We start from the raw sequence: 5,219 nt of genomic DNA, 5'->3' as shown, positions 1-5,219 counted from the left end.
GATAGATCTCACACAGATATTGCTTTAAGTTTTTTTAAATTCTTTACTATTTCAATGCTAGGTAAAAGATGTGGGACATTTGCTGCACATTGATTTATACTTACTGATGGTTAGTGCTCTTTACTAAGCACGAAGTTTCTGTAATCCAGTATATAATAAGAGACAAAAAACATCAAATATTTCTTTGCAGGTTATTTTTTTTTGACTAGATGGAGAAGTCATCTAGCCTTAGCAACTTTGATGCAGGACTAATTCCAATTGCTAGTGAGGATATTGATGAGGATGGTGTTGTGGGTGTAGATTGCAGGTGTCGAGATCTAGGTGAGAGAAGGAAGCTAGCTGATGCTGGACTGCTTGATGTTATTTTTTAGCATAAGTTTCAGATTTTCCCAAAGCTTCCCTTGAACTCTCTTCAAATGTCGTAACATGGATGAGGTTCCTAGATGGTTAAGGTCCTCAATTTGTGTATCACCGGCTTCACTTGGGCTGCTCGTCCACACATCTGCAGAAATGCTGAAAGGAGGCTTCTTTATGAGTACAGTATCAGAAAGGTCAGGCTTACACATAGCACTCGTGGATAGACTCTTCTCATGAATTTGTGTCATTTCTGAATCTGAACATACAGTTTCTTCTAATGCCTTACTGTTTTCTTCCAGCTCTGCTTTTACACATAAAAGTTTTTGGGCACCACTTTTTGAGTCAGAATGACAAGGTCTTGCATCGTCAAGAAGATGCCTCAACGACAGTTGCAGAACTAGCACTCATTTAAAAAGGTGAAGGCCTGATTTTTTTTCCTTGCCAAGGTAAAAGCTTTTTTTTCCACATTTTTGTTTCCCTGATTTAAAACCACTATGCACTTTAACATAGACTTTAGCAGATGACTTAGAGGGATTACTATCATCATGACTGGTGCCAGCAGCTGCTTGGTGCTCCTGGTCTTCTGTGGATGTGAATACATATCGATGGCACAGAGTAATGTGACTGGAGACTTTTAAGGACACTGACAACCCTATTATTTCTGTTTCAGCACTGACAATGAGCAATGGCACATACACTGTACACTGGCAAGAACACCTCTCCTGTTTCTGTGTGAGCTATGGCACAGTACAATGTCACTGGAGACTTTTAAGAACACTGCAACCCCTCCTCTTTCCCTTTCATTATGATACTGCCCAACTGCAATGGAGACTGCCAAGAACCCTGCTACTCCTTCTGTGTCTCTCTGTGAAATGGCGCCGGATCTCAGTGGAGGGCGGTACTTACAGAATCCAAAACCCGACGACGCAACAATGATTTGCCTCGGTTTGGCCTCTTTTTCAGTTGAGGGTGGGTGAAAGTACTGGAATCTCCGATGTTTGGATGGGCTCAGTTTTTCGGAAAACTGAGCCCGAGCATCTCTAATAGGGATAAGCAGAGACTGCGGGATGGTGGCTTTCTCAAGAATGGTAGGTTTGTACTTTGCAGCAATTGTATTTATAATAAAACCAATAATAATATATTTTCTGTAGTATAAAGGGTTAATCATAAAGAAAATGAGGAGAAAGGCAGATTGTAACTGTACTCAGTACATACCTGCCAACTGCCCCACTTCTGGCGGTACAGTCCTGATCTGAAGGCAATTTTACTGCAGCCCCAACTACATGGGACTGTTGGAAGGTATGTCTCAGTTACTTCTGGAACAGGTTCTCTATGCACCTGTCAGTTGTGCATCCATCACCCGTCAGTACTCTGTCCCTTCCCCACGGGACAACAGTTCCAGAGTAATGGTTCTCACTTGGATATTCCAGGGTTATAAAACTATATCACCGGGCCCCATAGAAAAATTGTTGGGGGACACAGCAATGCGACTTGTCCTCCCACATCCCCCGTTCTGCTCCTCACAGCCTGCGCAGGGCCCTTTTTGGGCTTTAATGTGCATGCTCTGAGATAGTAGTCGGTGGATGCAATGGCTGAACTGCCTGCACCCACTATTAATGCCTAAACCACCCAATAATGCCACCTCTGGGCCTTGGAGATGCTTTACCCCCTGCAACAATGATAGTTCCATCACTGTATACTTCCCAACATCTTAAAAAGCAAAATCAGCATAAAATACACCCCACCCCCATTCTGCCCAAACCTCGGCCAATCACATCAACATTGACATAAAGCCATTCCAATGTTCTGATTGGTCACGCTCCGCTCACAGTCAGAGCATCAGGACAGTCCTGCTAAAATTGGGACTTTATGGACGTATATACCCTAGTCTAGGGTGGTGATATAGGGCATGGGGGCAGCTTATGTAGCATTAATTAATTTGCCTGCTTAGCATGTTAATTGCCTGGAGCATGGAGGTTCTGGAGGATGGAGATTTCTCAGAGCTAACAGGACCTCTGAACTAGGTAAGGTTGTATTTCAAAGTATTTATTTGCAAATATATTAGTTATTTTTAATTAATAGGTATGTATTATTTGTTATTGTTTCTTAATATGTATGATGATTTATATTTCCAATAAAAGAAATGGGTTTATCCTTTAATGCATTAACTGTAGCTTATGTTTCAAGGACATTTAATTAGAGCTCCATATTCAATGTATATCAGTATGCAGGCAGCTCCAGTGGATGCTGGATATTCTCCCAACAATGTGACAGATGAACTCAATTAATTATATTATCTAATAACTTTCAATACCGGCAGTCATAACTTTCAACTCCAATGGTGTATCTTGGCTTGAAGTTCACTTATACATTTTTGATGCTGCAGCTTTGATATCTGAAATTGTATTCTGCTCACAGCTTCCACGTAGAAGAATTCCAAGGATTAACAATATGAATATAAAGTTTTCACTTACTTTTCTTAAGTTTTTTCCTGAAACCTAAAGATATTGTTTTAAAATGACTTTGCAAGCACGATACTATTGGTATTTTTAAATAATTGCAATGAAAAATATAGCCCAAGTTGTTTACATCTTCCACCACAAATAAGCATCTTAGTCAGCATTTATAAACAGAAATGAATTGCTGAATCATGTTTGCAGATTTTAATTCTGAAGTGTTTCTGAAAATCAATGATCTTCAGAAACATTTTTTATATTTATGTTATTCAACAGGGCTCTAGGCAGGCGGTTCACAAAGTGTGCGCCACGGCTCCCAGGGGTGCCGCGGCGCTGTCACAGGGGTGCCGCCGAGACCAGGAAATTAAAAAAAAAAAAAATTACCAATCCGGCGGCTCCCGGGACCCAGCATCCTCCTTCCTCCTCGCTTCTCACTGAATGTTGGGCGTGACGTCATCACACCCAAAACATTCAGTGAGAAGCGACAGGAGGGAGGAGGATGCTGGGTCCCGGGCACCGCCGGATTGGTAAGAAAAGATAGACGAAAGAAGGCCAAGTATGGTAAGTAAAGAAAGGGAAAGGTGATAGGAAACAGCAATGGAGGGGCAAAAAAAATTAAGGAGGGGGCAGAGTAAGGATGAAAGAGGAGGCAGTGTGAGGATGAAGGAAGGGGCAGAGTGATGATGAAGGAGGAGGCAGAGTGAGGATGAAGGAGGGGGCAGAGTGAGGATGAAGGAGGAGGCAGAGTGAGGATGAAGGAGGGGGCAGAGTGAGGATGAAGGAGGGGGCAGAGTGAGGATGAAGGAGGGGGGCAGAGTGAGGATGAAGGAGGGGGCAGAGTGAGGATGAAGGAGGGGGCAGAGTGAGGATGAAGGAGGAGGCAGAGTGATGATGAAGGAGGGGGCAGAGTGAGGATGAAGGAGGAGGCAGAGTGAGGATGAAGGAGGGGGGCAGAGTGAGGATGAAGGAGGGGGGCAGAGTGAGGATGAAGGAGGGGGCAGAGTGAGGATGAAGGAGGGAGCAGAGTGAGGATGAAGGAGGGGGCAGAGTGAGGATGAAGGAGGGGGCAGAGTGTGGATGAAGAGGGGCACAGAGTGAGAATGAAGAGGGGCACAGAGTGAGAATGAAGAGGGTCACAGATTGTGTGGATGAAGAAGGGCACAGAGTGTGTGGATGAAGGGGGCACAGAGTGCGTGGATGAAGGAGGGTGCAGAGTGTGTGGATGAAGGAGGGCACAGATTATGTGGAGATGAAGGAGGGCACAGAGTGTGTGGACATGAAGGAGGCAGGGCCGGTGCAAGGTTGCCCAGCACCCTAGGCAAAGCTTAAGCTTGCCACCCCCCCCCCCCCCCCCCCCCAAAAAAAAAAAAATCTATTTTCCCAGCCCCTAACACACTTAAAAATAATAACTCTTACCTCCTCTTGGCTGGCTAGGATGCAGTCCAGATGTCTGAAGCAGCACTGATGTCTGATGCAGAATGTTGTCCAGGCTTCACTGCTGCCCAGGAGCAACACCAGGATATCTAGACTTCAGAACAAAACAAATGAAAGAAAAGAAAACATGACATCACTCACCTGTTACACACTGACATGTACCCCGCTGCCCACCAACTTCACTCACACATGCCCATCTGCCCACTAGCTGTTCTCACATATGTCACCCCTTGCCCATCAGCTTGTGTCACATATGCTAGCCACATAACACCAGCTTTACTCACATGCCCCCCTGCCCACTACTTGGCTCTCCTCTGTTGCTGTCTATTAATGTATTCTGTAGATGATATATTAAATATACTAACACATGCAAATAAATAGAGAAAGGTAATCTAAATGACAGATAATCTAGACCGTTCTATTTTATTTGCATTTGTTAATGTATTCTGCAGATGTAAAATTAATTATACTAATAGAGGGCAACAGAGGAGAGCCAAATAGAGGGCAAATACTAAAACACATAAATGGTTCCTTAACTATCCTAGAGTAGCCCCAGCAAGGTGAATTAAAGCTGTGCTTCATTATGCATAGCTGCATTTTGTCATGACACTATTTTAGTACAAGACCCCAGAGTCTCTAACTCAAGGACATTTCTAATTGTTATCCCCCAATTCCCTATTTTCTCCAGCCTCCTCTCCCTCCCCAATATTCTGTAGCATCCATTCTCCCCCACACACATTTACTGTATCATCCATTCTCCCCCTTTCTGTAGCATTCATTCCCTCCTTTCTGTATCCTCCATTCTCTCCCCTTTCTATATACTACATTCCCCCCCCTTTCTGTAGCCTCCATTCTCCCCCCCTTTTTGTAGCCTCCATTTCCCCCCCCTTTTTGTAGCCTCCATTATCCCCCTCTTTTTGTAGCCTCCATTCCCCCCCCCTTTTTGTAGCCTCCATTCTCCCCCCCTTTTTG

This window comes from Mixophyes fleayi, chromosome 7 (genome assembly GCF_038048845.1).
Source record: "Mixophyes fleayi isolate aMixFle1 chromosome 7, aMixFle1.hap1, whole genome shotgun sequence".
NCBI lineage: Eukaryota > Metazoa > Chordata > Amphibia > Anura > Limnodynastidae > Mixophyes > Mixophyes fleayi.
Note: the sequence above shows the minus strand (reverse complement) of the source record.